Source organism: Neolamprologus multifasciatus, chromosome 12 (assembly GCF_963576455.1).
Source record: "Neolamprologus multifasciatus chromosome 12, fNeoMul1.2, whole genome shotgun sequence".
NCBI lineage: Eukaryota > Metazoa > Chordata > Actinopteri > Cichliformes > Cichlidae > Neolamprologus > Neolamprologus multifasciatus.
The window spans coordinates 5,166,959-5,181,962 of NC_140450.1; the positions used below are offsets into that span (position 1 = coordinate 5,166,959).

Below are 15,004 nucleotides of genomic sequence, written 5' to 3' on the forward strand. Positions count from 1 at the left end.
AGCTTGGTGAAATGAGGGCGAAGGATGAGCTGAAATAAGAGAAGATGGAGCTGTTGATGGTAGGAAAGTCTCTACTCAGGTTTCACAGTTTTACCTCAACAGCTCTGTTCAGTTACAGAGAACACGAAGCTTCTGCAGACCAGCCAATACACGAGAGCAGGCCGGAGTCTGAAGATCAATGCTGGCAGCAGGTCGAGAGAACAATATGCTGATGTAATTGTCATTAAATGTTAGTTTCAATTCATAATTTATGTGATTACATGTGTCCAGCATTGCAAAGCTTCTCTGTCATACGAAATAAAGAAAGTGAAGTTCTAATCTTAATCTCAGGCATTGGCTGTGCTTTAAAAGGACAAATGGGTTTGTGCAGATCTGACAAATTTACAAATATCAGGATAAAAAAGAAAAGAAAAACATTTTGAATTACAGTAGCCATACTACCCAAATATTGAGTTATCCGTCTCTAAAACAGGCTGAATCTGTGGCCTCCACTGTAATAATGCATTATTAAAGAACATCAAATCTTATTGCTCCCATCTCCATTATTTATGTTTGATTTTTGATTATGTTTTCATTATTAGATATTTCTTGAACTGCAGCATCACAGATGCATCTTATATGTAAGATTCCTTTCAGTCATGGACTTATGGTCCAGAATACTGACAGGGTGACGATGTTGTGGTCTTTCAGCTGAGTTAGATGAACTCTTGATGGTAGCTAGCGATGCCAATTCTTCTTCTACTCTGTAACTCTGCAGCTCACTGAGGCTACAGAGCAGAACAAGGACTACCGTCCTGTAGTCCAACAGTGGAGTTGAAGTTCCCCCACTGGAGAAGAAAGTAAGAGGAACTTGTTATTGCCGCTATTTATTGTCATAAAATACAATCTTTTTCTGTGATAAACTCTAAATTTACTGTTTGACTGCGAGTTTTAAACATCACCATTATTGGTGGAAAAATGTATAATCTCATCTCAATAATGCACAGTCAATTTATGAACATATTTTTCAGGTTAAAAGGATTAATCCCCCAGTTGACCTGCACTCTTCAACAAAAATGAGCTTAAAGAGATGCAGAGATATTTCACTATTGATATGCACCAGTGAGATTCCCACAAGATGAAAGCAAAGTATGACCTTCACTGCTAGATTTCTTTGTGTATTTTTACAAAGAGTGACTAAGGTATATGGGAAATCTAAATGTCATACAGTTAGCATCCAAATATTATGTCACATTTAACCTCTGATCTCACTTTGACATTTTGTATCTGCTTTTCAAGTTGAACCCAAAACACTTTTCTTATCTTTAAAGACATTACTGTCAAGAGAAAGAATGAGATGAATGAAATATAGTGTAGTACAATATTAAATAATATAAAATAAATGACTACAGCCTTAAAAAAGTTATTAGAATTAGTAAAACAATGCTACCTTGAAGCTAGCTAGTCATTATACAACAGTTCCCAGTGAATACTTAATAGCGGTTTTAGCCTAAGCACCACATTTTTTAGCAAGTTAATCCACCATTTCTCATTCATGCATGTAGTTATTAAATAAGTGTGGCAGGTCTGTCTGGGTTGAGATCTTCTAACAGCAAATACTTTCATGAGGCCGGTTTCCATGGAGAGCTTTAGCTTCCCGCGATCATCTAAATGTGTTTTCAAAGCCGTTCCATGCTAAAAAAATAAAAAAAATAATAAAGGCAAGCTCAGTATATGTTATTCATGAAAATGGAAGATAAACAGGGAATATAAAACATCCTGAGATATTCACTTAGTGCAGGCAGCTCTGCTATAAAGACACTGTGTGCTACTGCAGGGAGGGCAAATCAAAAGGACAGCATCACTGCCATCCCCTGCATGTACTGCAGAACCTGAAGTGACCCACAACAGCTGGGGATAGCTAAAAAAACAAAAAACATATCATGTGATGGTGCTCCAGAGCTAATGTCACAACCGACACGTTGGGAAAAGACAGTGAAGTGATTTTAGACAGCTGCACAGCTGGGATGTCCAGCATGCAGTCCACCAAAAAGGTCCAATCCCGTCCACTGGATGACTTTGTAAAAAAAGGAGGGCGTGCATTTTTAACTTTTACCTGTATTTTGTCCTTAACAATTGATTACGCCCATGGAGTCTGAATTCCTCATTTCATTTGAGCGAGATGAATCTGGATCATTGTTCATTTTATAGTCTTTTTCATAACAAGGTTATCATGGCCTGTCATCGGCCTGTCATTCACCACTACATAAGTAAGAGATTTACTGGCAGTACTACAATTGAGAAAAACAAGTTTTAATAATAGATAATGTTCTCTGTTATTTAATGCTTTAAGTGACAAGTCCAGGTAATGACTAAGAGATTTTTCTGAGTGGTTAGGCCAGAGAAGCCAAGCCAATGGGTTTCTTTGATTTACTACAATAGCAATTCTACATAATGTGCAACAAAAATATCAGTGACGTAACATCTCTTCTTTTGATTGACATAAGAACTAGGAAGTCATTCAAAACAGTTACCAACTTGTCCCGTGTTAATCTGTTAACTTCTCAGTTAATAAAAGTATCAAGGAAAAAAAATTTAAGCTCATGATACTTATGGTGGAAAAATAAACACTGCATGGTTTTGTTTTTTTTGTTTTTTATGTCAGACACAATAAGTTTGTGCTGATCTGAAGTCAACCTCAGCACCACTGGTCACCACAGCTTCAAACAAACTCTTAGTATTCACTGTTTGTGTATTCCTTACATACAACACAGGACAACTCTAATTGAAATCAAAATGTCACACACACACTTGATCCTCATTTACAAGAGCAGTGTTGCATCCTCGTCAACACTTTTAGCTGCACCCCATCCCAAGGAGGCTGAGCTCCAAGGTTAGGCTCTGGTTACCGTTTCTATTTACCTTGGGATTGGAGAAGCTAGTTGCTTCGAGCAGTGCTCTGCTCACCGAGTACAACCCCCCCATCTGAAACCTGAACCTGTGACGTGTGTGTGTATTTATCGGGTTCAGGCAAATGCACGGAATGCAAATGCAGGGGAGCAGTAATAGTACAGAGCTCCTCTTTATTCCCAAACACTAATATTTCCACGTTTTAAGCTGCTGACTGTCCATTACAGCAGAGGTAAGGACCAGAAGATCCCAATTTCTCTTCCCTGTTGCCTTTCAAGCAGTAAAACCTGAGCAGGAGAGGATCTGTTGCTGTTCCATACCAACATGCTTTCATTTGAGCCTCAAACTGTCATTTAAAACATCAGCAGCATCAGAAGTGACTGTTAAGTCATAATCAGCTGGTTCAATCTGGCACAGACATGTGACAGAGTAATATCATTTAACATAGATTAGGCATAAGGGTTTTTTAAGTTACTTCTACATCTGGTAAAAAGGCTTATTTTTGGCCTCTGAATCCTTTCTAATGACTCTGATTCACTTGTTATAAGAGCGGTCCAAGACTCCAAGCCTCCCCCACAGCTAAAAATTCACTCCACACAGTGCATGACTTCAGTCTCGGATTATTTTCTTGGGTGGGTGTGGGCAATTCTTAAGAACTCTGAATTTTTCTTATCTTATTTGATATGCATTTGTGAAGATGTGATGACAAATGTACCAAGAATCAGGAGTCCTTGGTGATGACGGTAAAGGTTAATAATTTCCAAGTTCCAAGCCCAAACTCAGGCAAAATAACCCGCCCACAACTTTAAGCGTTCTTGCTAACATACAGATATTTTTGAAAAATCCAGACAAACCAAACCAAGTCAACCTCCTTAGTGGACGTAAAATAAGAAAAGGGTTGGGTGACAAAGCAAAAAAAAATACCATCACCACTAATATAAAAATATAATTTCTCTCAGGTTTAAAGGCGTAGTTTTGGAAGATTCCTGCTCTGCTCTATGTGACCACAACTCTGTCTGTGGGTTTGTTTGATTACCTGTACCAGGTACACCTTAGGAACCTGAAGGTTTGTATCTATATCAGATATCATGATGCCATCATGTTGCCTAGCAACCACCTAGGAACAGGCTACAATTACCCATTTTTAGCATATAAATGTGGTGTGTTTTTATATTTTATTTTGCTTTACTTTTCTCAGTTTGTTTAAGCGATGGTTCCCTGGTGCACTGGTTAATACATTCACTTTACATCAAAAGATCCCTTCTTTCAGACGTGGAAGAGAACAAGCCTCAGGGTCTGTGACACTAGCTTGTGTCTCCTAGTGCCAGGCCCTACCTTGGATAAATGAAATATCAGCTCTTCTAGCCAACAAAATATGTCAACTGTCTACAATAATAACATGAATTCTACACAAACCTTGAGCCAACACCAGTTTTATTAATGTTTAAATGTCTCTTCTGGGACACAAATCTAAACTGTACAAATTCCCTGAATGTGATTAAAATTCAGATTAGAACTTCACCGTTTACATAGACTGACATAAATATAATGTGCCGTTTCATTCATTAAGCATTTTAATAGAATGAATCAATTTGTCTAACTTTCTGGGAAGAGTAGAAGTTGTGATGTCTGATATAAATACACACAGGATTTGTCTTGATTTCTCATTTTATCTCCACCTTGTTGTGTTCCCCAGGTTTCAATTTCTCCCCTCTCGCAATGGTCCCCATTTCAACTTCAACCAGTATCAAAGCAGCAGAATAGATAAGATGCCATCTTCACATTCTGTTGATAGTTTTAGTTAATTTCTGAATGATTTACACTCTTTTCAAACAGAGGGCATTTTTAGTACTGCCATAATTTGTTTATCATTCAGCCCTATACAAATCTAAACATAAGTATTAGTAACAGTTAGTATTTTTAGTATTAGTATTTAGTAGTTAGTATTTTTCTGTAACTAACACAAAAACATCAAGTAACCCATGAAATATGAACATACAAAAAAAAAAGATAAAAGTTGTTATCCAAAGGTTTGACCGGCTCAGCCTACTTGATATCCAATTGCCTGTATGCAGCCAATTAACTAAAATGAATTTCACACCTGAATGTCACAAAGCTTCAACTACACAGCAAATCCAGCATGTCCAAATTAACACTGTCAGATTTGATTTCAACACTTTTAAAGTGTCTATATGGGTCCACACCAGAGAGTGTTAATTTAACTCTTTTTGGAGAGTTGGTATGTTAACTCTGATTTAGTGTTAAACACCAAATCTCTCTGGAGTTGATAATTTAACACTTGGTGTTAAGAGTTTATATATTAACTCTCAAAGAGTATTTTAGTTTAACTACGTAAGAGTTATCTTCTAATTAATTCTAAAAAGCGGGAATTTTACTGTTCTGAACTTCTAGAAATTTCTTTTGGAAATAAACATTTACTAAAAAGACGCAATGGTTTTTGAAAAACATTTATTCTGAACTGTGCACCACAATTTCAAAACATTTTCTGAAAGATGTAACAGTGTACATGTTCTCACTTTCATTAGAATTTCGTTTATCAAAAGGTCTGACATAGGTGAGCTGGTAAATGCAAATAACAGCATTCTCATCACTTATTTCAATAAATACAAAATACAATATGCTTGTCCTTCATTCATCACTTTGTGGAACTTCAACGCACTTCTGCTCTCCCCCATATTCCATCTTCACAAGCATATCCTATGTGGAGATTGAATAAAAATTAGTTGACACTAATTAATGGCACAAATCAATTGCAGCACAGTAAAAGAAAAAAAAAAGAATCCTTTTTGAGCGATTACTTGTGTAAAGTATTTTCCCAAAAGACAAGGACACAGACAACAGGTAATACTGAACTAAATGTAAAACCTCAACCTTTTTCATTTTTACCTAAACCGTGTGCACAAAACTCTGGAGGGATCTAAATGCTAACGTAGAACTCAGTCGGGACTCGGGACGTCTGCTACTGCTGTTTGCTCGTTTTTTATGGGAGATCATTTTCAGGCTTCAAGTAGCACCATTATATCAACATTTCACATTCTAGACATTGTTTTAAGTGTATTTGACCAAGAAATTTGACTGAAAATTCACATGCAAGCTTTTTTTCAAGGCTGTGGTATTTGCCCGCAAACAATACCTTTCAGCTACCTAAAACAGAATATGATGCTATCAGCGAGCAACATGGCTAATGCCTTTCACACAGCTTTGTCTCAACTCCAAAGAGCCACAGAAGTAAAAGCTAATAACAATAATTGAAACAATCTTTGAAAACATGACTTACCAAGCATGGCAAACAACTCAAATATGTAGAGCAAAATGTTCTGAAACGGCTTCACTTCAGCTTCGATTGGAGCCGTGCTGGGGGCGGAGTCTGTGAATTTACTCTATTGGTGTCATAGCCCCTGTAGGAGTTCAGAGTTAAGAGGTCAAGAGTTAATGTTTCCATTGTAACACCTCCAGATTTGAAATAGAAACACTCATTTTTAACACTCGATTTTAACTACTATAATTTTACACCTCAGAGTTATATTAAAAGAATGTGACTCTACTTAGAGTAAAATTAACTCTAAGACTACTAACACCAAAACATTTAACACTTTTGAATTTGCTGTGTACTGCCATGGTAAATCCAAATCCTTATTCAATTCTTTTTTGTGCGAAATGTCTTTTGTCAAAAGCTTTGGTGCTGCTTGGCATTGTTTGCCTGAGAACTCTACTGAGCCTCGCAGATTCAAAAGATACTCCAATACTGGTATCTGTTGTTTTGATGATGATCTTGTAGCATCCTGTCTAAAATTGGGCACACACTTAACAACTGTCAGGCTAATTATACATGTGATTAAGACATGATCACTGGCAAATGGCCCAGGTCTCTTCCAGTCAGACTGAGCCAGTGTTTGGAGTCAGCAGATAGCCATGTAGTGTGTGTCACAAAAGAACTCGAGTCTCAATTTTTAAGAACCAGCGACTGGCATCATCTGCTTGTTCAGCACTTCAGCTGTAGTATATCAGTCATCTATGTCAATTTGGCACAATCAATCTCTGGAGAAAACTCACCTTAAATGTTTATGCAGTTACAAGAATATTTTGCATGGACACCAGTAGGCTGGACAAGGATTGTTTTGGTATGTTTTACAAAGAAGTGAATATGCACATTTATAAAACATTTACAAAATTGAACCAGCTTTACCATTAAACTGACACACACACACACACACACACACACACACAGTATTATTTCCACCCATAAATATTTTTTCCGCAGAAGTTAAAAAAATGAAAATGCCAACAAAGACCAGCAGAAAGAGGAGAGAAGAAATGTGAGTTTTTTGATGGTTTTTCAGGTTGTGAATAGAACAAAAATTTCTAAATGTGGAAAAAGTAATAGAGGGAAAATACCTTGGCAGATGTAAAGAAAGAAAGATTAATAAACGCTCGGCAAGGTTAATGGCAAGGTTCGCCAAAAACGCCGGGCGCGTTAACCATTTTTACACACCAACAATCACAGCTGCAGCTATTTATAGTACGAAGAATTAATCCTCCAATTAATAATTAAACAGTTATAAGATGCCTGGCACAATTTAACACACACAATGAATTATTTACAAGGCATGAATGGTACATTGTACATATTAATATTAATGTCTGAATAGGAAAAATTCTCATTTTGCATTTGAACATGACACATCAGATTTCCAAAAAATGAGGACATTTTCTCTAAGGAATGCCTGTGGTTTTAATGATTTTTTAAATCAGTTTTAAATAAAATATAAACAAACTAAAGTTCCCTAACTGAGACATTTCAAAAACAATGGCTACATAAACTCTTTTCCGCATGTCAAATCTTTTCCTCATTAAACAAACATGGTCCAGGGTGTGTTCAAATGACCACAAGGCGATGGCAATGATTACACAGCCAGTGTAGTCTCACCCAGTCCTTGTCCTTGTAACCTGAACATCCTCATTACAGCTGCAGAGGCTGCAGAGCTCTGAGCCTTTATTCTCAACAACCATGATGAAATTATTTGACTTATTATTATCAGTCCTTTGAGAAGAGAAAGATCTTTGTTGCTTTTACTCTTATGGCAGCAGGACTATGGTGATTTATTTTATGTCCATAAATCTTCACATTGCCTACATATATTTTATTCAAACCTTAAAACTCACTATAGTACATTGTATGCTTGTGTTGGACAGGCCACTTTGTCATTTTATAGACCAAACCGCTGGTAGTTGTAGGAATGTTTTCCCAGGAATTTTATATAATTTAATTTTACATAAAAGTATAAAATAACTGTAACACTAACAACAACTAGAGTAATTTAACTTTATAACTTGAGAAGCGCTGCAAAACACTGCCACAAAATAAAACAAAATGTTTTTTGTTTTGGTTTTTTTACCTTGAATGTTTTATTTTCGTTCAAGTCTTTGTAACCAGCTGCTTAAATCGCTGCTTTTCCACCACATAACCATATCAGTAATTTCCATCATATTGTTTACTTTTGGGGTGCAGAATGGTTTTTTGAATATCTTCCAAAGCACTGTGCTTTGGTGGAGTTTGCTGAAGGTACTAAATCTTTATCAGAGGCTGAGATTTGCCTCCAGCTCTGAGTCTTGCTGAGGCTTGTCTTGTTGTTGTGTGCACTTGGATATGTAAACACATGGCATTGCGATAGCAATGATATTGTGAAATATTCCACTTTTAAATCACTCCAAAAAATTATACATCGATGACATGAAATGGCACAGCCCAGTCACACAGTGTATGACAAAAACTTTTATTGTGAAAAGACGGAACAAGAAGGAGCCCTTTCGCACACTCCTAGAACAAATCTTATTTTGGGTATGGGCTGTTTTTCAATATGCACACGTGTGTGTACTTCTGTACTTATGAAATGTAATAAGTAGCAACCCCAGTGCAGTTCCAATTCAAAATTGCTGAAAATGCCCAGATGTGTTCTTGCTCCGCCCACTCTATCGAGGGTACATTAATCATGACTTGTGTGTGCTTGGTGCAGCCAAGTACCCCAGAATGCATTTCATCTGAAACTCAAAAGCGGCAATAGTGGAGAACAGTGGCCAAAACTGTAAGTAAAATTTAAAATATTACTGTCTTTGATGAATTAAACAAACTTTTAAAAATGTTTTTAGGCATGAATGCAGATTTGTAAACTTCAAATATCTGTTTGATTTATCAGCAAGACATTGCCTGCTTGCAAAAGTGCTCCGATGTTTTTGTAGATGTTCTGCTGGTCTAAATGCCAGCTGCCCCACTAGCTGTCAGCTGACCACTCATTCAAGGATCATTATACCTGGCAGAAAACCTGAGTGCTGGCACATCATTTTCAAAACACTTTCGCCACTCAGTGAAAGTTAAACACTAGATATAATTCACTCATATGATTTCTAACTGTTGATGTTTGGTTTATTTCAGTGTTTTACTTGTTTCTGAGAAAATTGGTTTGTTCCCTAAGGTAGGAATGTCCTGTACTTATTGTAACAGCAGCTTTTCCTGAATTAAAACGAACATTAAAAATATTTTCATCCAGGAGGAAAGTATGAGCCTTTTCTCTGGAAGCAGAAACATCTGGGCCAGCATGTTTATGCTGTTCATGGAGACAGATGTCAAGCTATGAAACGATAAACCATAAATGATCAAATTATGTTTTTAATATTTACTCAACTCTATTCTAAACGCCAGCTGTCTGTTGTAAGTTGTGAGAGTCTACTAGAATAAAAATGAAATCATTCTAGCATCTGAACAGTTTGTTTTTGTTCAATAAACAGCGTGAAACAGATCATATGAATCACTAATAATAATAATCATAAAGACTAAAAGCAGTGAGGTTGCTCTGAGTGCTTAGAGTAGAAAAGTGCCATATAACAACCAGTCACTTACTATTTCAGTAACATGTGCATACATGTGCCATATAAATTACATTTTAAATCTAGAGGTGCTGACTACTATCATATTAGTCTTGTTTTAAGATCTAAAGAACAGTCGCCTCATTCACCCACTCATTCTGAGTGAGTGCTTTCTATCTAACATTCACATACATTCACATTCCAATGGATGCATCGGAAAGCAACTTTGGGTTAGCATCCTACCCAAGGATATTTGGCACACCAACTTGGAGTAACCAGGGATCAAACCACCAACCATGCGATTAGTAGATGACCTGCTTCACCTCCTGAGCTACAGCCAACAACAAGTGTTTACTGCAATTTTTCTAAATTAAGCTATTTTCCAAATCTTTCTATATTATTTCACCTTGATGGCTTTTTTATGCTTATTGTTCTTCTTTAAAGAAATCTAGTAATTAAGCGTATCATGGGCAATTTCCACCGTAAATATTAATCCGTGAAATTAAGGGGAATGGGAGTAAAAAGATAGCCAAGGTGGGGGGAATAGGCTCCAGCCCTCCCGCTACCCTAAAAAGGATACGCGGAAGAGAATGTATGGATGGATGGATGGATGGATTGGAGTAAAAACATAGAGATGAGGTGGGCTGAGCTGAGATGTCATGTGATCAGATACACTGCCATCCCACCTGTCCTCTGGAAGCTCAGACTCCTGCATGAACAAAGTACTAGCAAAGTACACAAGTACAAACTTGCGTACTTCGGTATTGAGAAACAGTCATGCACTGAACAGCAATAGCTACAAAGACACAGCAACCACATAAACACAAGCTTGAGTAGCCCACAGACCTGGTCCACACATTTCTGACACTGCCCCCTGGTGACACTGCACAGCTACAACATGTACGTAACAGTGTTCTCCTGACAAGGAAGCACATTCAATGGAAAGCAAAGGTTTTCTCCTCTGATGTGGGTGGTAAATAAATGCGCACCTGCTGAAAACTTCCTAGTTTGTCCTGTTGATGTGGGGTTTTTTGTTTGTTACACTAAGAGGGCCCAGTACCACCCAATGACCCCCCCCCCCCCCCCCCCGACACGCCTCTGAGAGTAGCATGAATATTAAGGCTGTTTGTCCAAAAGATCCATATTTCAGCCTTTAGCAGACGGAGTGCCTGATATTTACAGCATTACTATGAGGCAGTGCAGCAGACTAAACATGCAGCATTAACAAGGCTGCAAAGTACTGATGCTGTTCAGTGGAAACCTGCAGGGTAATGTGTGATAAATCATGCAGGGTGTAGGTGCATCTGCGCTATGCGGGCCTACCTGTCCTCCTCAAATACTCCAACAAACAGGTGCTCTTTCTCCGCTGGTCAGAGCCACAAATGAATGCCAGCGAAAACTTCATTTGGCATTTACTAGCAGGTAGTACATACGCTACCTACAGGAGAGGGTCTATACCCTGTAGAGGAGTGCTGACAGTTTGCTTTCTCTTAAAAGCCACATTCAGGACGGTTCGCGGGTCTCCACGCGCGAGGAAAACTTCCCGTTAAACTGTCCGTCTCGTGAACGAGCAGTTGGTTCAAACACGTTCAAACAAAACACGGAGTCCTGAAGCTGAGCTAAAGCCGGTCTGAAGTTAAACCAGGCACCCGCAGGGCAGCAGCGGACCGCTCATCCCAAAAACTGTCACAAAAAGCGGACACTTACCTCAAACCACTGTCCGCGGACGACCAGGAGGAGGACGGGAGAGGAGAAAGCTCAGCCGGTCAGCGACTCCAAAGCCTCCGAAAACACTTTGCTGCTGTTGTTTTTGTCCGTTAACTGAATTTAAGTCCCGCTCCGGCGTCACTTTGTATCCGGACGGAAGCTCACAACGTGGAGTGAAGCCGGTGGCGGCGGAAGCAGCAACAACAACAACGGCAGCAGCACCAACGGTCTCCGGCCAGCCTGCTGCCTGTCAGCGCTCAGCGCAGGGAGAGAGAGTGGAGACTGACGCCGCGCATGCGCACGACGATCGCTACTGCAAAAACAGAGATCGTCTAATGAGCAGTTGCAGTCCAGTTTGTCTCTATAAATGGGGTTTGTGCCCTGGTCACACTATTTTTAGAGTACAGTACAGCTTTCAGATTTAGTGATATTCAAGAATTCAAGCAATATTCTTACATTCTGTCCTTTTCTGCCTCTGGAAACAGTCTTACATTTTCAGATAAATAGGACCAGGCAATATAAAAGCTGCAATCCCCCATTAAAAAAGTTTTTAAAAAGCAAAGCAAAACAAAACAAAGATTTTGGCATAAAAATCTGTTTGTTGGGACCAGTCTTTTTTCCCCTATATAACATTTGCATTCTGTATATTTCCCTGGAATTTAAACAATAAAGAGAAGAAAAACATAGAGAGAAGGAAACGTGACTTTTATTTTGGGCTGTCAACAGAACAAAAATGTCAAATGGAAAAAAAACAGCAATGGTGGGTTAAAGAAAAAGGTATTTGCTCACATTTTAATACAAGAGTCTGTTTGGTTTTGGACCAATCTTATATTTTCTAATATAATCTTAGGCCATTTACCATTTTAACAAGCGGATTTTAACCCATAGAATTTCATAACCTTTAACCTCTATAATGAAAAGTCATAATTGAAATAAAAGGGGGTAGCATTAAATCTGTTAAAAGTCTAAAAGGTGCACATTTAAAATTCTGTAGTTATATCTTTCCAAAATGTAAAAACATATGAGAATGTGGGCTTGTTTCTTTTTTAAAATAATTACACTAATTCTTTAATTATCTTTGTCCCCTTTTCAACACCTAGTCCGCTTAATCCCAAGGGATAATCTGGCAGAATGAGATGCACACTAAATTCCTCCATGATTCTGTAGAAATTATAAGATGATTAAATATATTAAAATTATATAGGTTAAGATCCTATATCATACAACCCACCAGGTCCATTCTGATAAAATCCTCAGGGACTGGTTCCAGTAGAATTTTCTTTTGTATCCTTTATTAAGGACCTTTTGAGTGGAAAAATGTTACTGAAAGAATGGAACTGGATTAAAATTAAGTCAGAAATTTGCTTATTTTTTGCAAGTTGTTTTTCATCTATAATTCAGTTTGGAGTTTTTCTCAAGTTATGAACACACAGAAAACTGCATAAAAGCTAATGCTATTCCATCAGAGAGATACTGTAAGTTTGCACCCATCAGTTACCATGACTATCATATATTTGATATAACATATAAAATATTTTAAAATACAGTTTATTTTTCCCTAAAATCTAGCCTTTTATTGAGTTTCAATAGGTGCCTGGTGGTTAATCCAGACTCTTGGAAAAGAAAGGTATAATTTAAAATATTCTGAGATAATCTAAAATGAGTGTTTCTCACACACTTGGTCTCTATTAACTCTTAAATTTAGGAAAAACTGAATGTGTCTTTTACTCTCAGTCAGTAATTCACAGAAAAAATATCTGATTCCATGGATGATACTTTAGAAATTAGTACTAAAACTAAAAGCTGTTTTATTGCTCATTAGTGATGGCTGGTAATGAATGGTGAATAATAAAGATTATTGATAATAGAAAAGTCAGTGCACTGAATATTCCATCTGATTTTTATTCCAGATTACAGTTTATTTATGTGTTTTTTTTCCTTTTCTTCATCCAACTCAATTTCATTTATAACACAGAAACAATGGTTGGTAGATGCATTATGCTTATTTAACCTTTGTGCTTCTACAAAGTTATTTACAGTGTGTTTCTCATTCACTCGCTCACACAGCTGCTATGGAAGATGCTGGTGTGCCATCTGAAGCACCTTGGCATAGTTCATAGATCAGTTATGCTTCGGGTTCACAGGTATTTAGATTGAGTCAGATACTGTATCTATGCGCTGCAACTTCTGTCCATTTCAACAAACCATTCATGCATTTTCATGATTTTCACTCGGCTATACAGGTTTAATTTGAGCCTAAAAGAGCTTCTACTGTTGGGCTTAAATGTGCTATACAGTATATAGCAAAGCAAACTGTGCTTGGAAATCTGTACTTTTCTGCATTTTAGATGCAGCGTTGATAAGATTTTCTGTGAGATGTGCAGCTTACTCAGGCTGAGGTGTAAAGGCTGAGGGGGAGGTAAGTTCCCTGCAGATTAGATAACACAAGCCAAGGACTTTCAGGGACTCTCTGGGCACAGCTGTACTAAAAATAGAGCTCAAAATTACAACTTTAACGTAGCTACATCAGGAGGCTAGCCTCTGCTGGGTGAAGATTAATGGATGATCGTCCATAGCTATTCTTACTGTGCATGCAAGCCCTCCCATTCAACTGTTTAAATGTTCCATCTGCAGCCTCTAATTTGAAAACTGCCGTGACATTGCACACCGTGCTTTGGTGCACTGTTTACTCTTAAGCTGTGCCCAGTCAATAGCAGGCTGCTGCAAAACAACCACTCAGACCTCTGCGGCGGCCGGCGTGCACCTCTAGTCTGGCTGGTTGTAACGCGATATTCTCAAAGCTAATTTGACTTCAGCCCACAACAAAGTCACTCAGTGCACTTACCAGTTAGCGTGAATCACTTTGCTGCTGAATTATCCACAGAAAATGTGACACAGCTGTACAGTTCATATGCCCACCAACTGACAACCAGCTTTCAAAGACATGAATTCAAAATTTAAAAACACGTTCAATTTATAACATGTACTATAAAATTAGTGGCATTAAATAAACCATTCGCTCAGTTGAGCCTCTTATTTTCTGGAGTCTTGACTTCCATAATTCCCTCCATTATAAAAAAAAAAAAAAAGGTTAATGGCCTGTATTTGTATAGCGCTTTACTTTACACTACATTCAGTCATTCACCCATTCACACACACATTCACACACTACCATAAAGGAAAAGACAGTCTCTTTACTCAGGCTCCCTCTGAAGGGAGTAACTTGGCTGAGGTGGCATCATCGCCTCACCCAGTTCCTAACTTTTTGTTCATTTCAGAGTGAATCTTAAGATTTTACTGTAATCTTTCAACCTCAGGCTGCGTTGCAGAATTCATATCCTAGTTTTACCTCTTCTCTTCTCTGGGGCCCTTCTTGCTGTTCATGGCTGAGAACTAAGATCACATCCACATAAAACCATCAAAAGCCTGTTTTTGTTTGTTAGGTCTAGGTGAGTGTCTGGGCAATAGGCTTGCATGCATTTATGCAAGTAAAGGCTTGGTTGTACATTGGAAATTAGCAGAGCAG

At 38.0% G+C, this 15,004-nt stretch overlaps 1 protein-coding gene across 2 annotated transcripts in view; it reads right to left on the reverse strand.

Annotated features, from left to right (window-relative positions):
* Positions 1-11,763, reverse strand: part of LOC146506235 (spermatid perinuclear RNA-binding protein-like) — a 103,697-nt gene extending 91,934 nt beyond the window's left edge. For both annotated transcript variants that reach the window (XM_085181163.1, XM_085181164.1), the window contains exon 1: positions 11,479-11,763. The gene's annotated coding sequence lies outside the window, so the exon portion shown is untranslated. The remainder of the gene's footprint in view (positions 1-11,478) is intronic.
* Between the last annotated feature and the right edge of the window lie 3,241 nt (positions 11,764-15,004).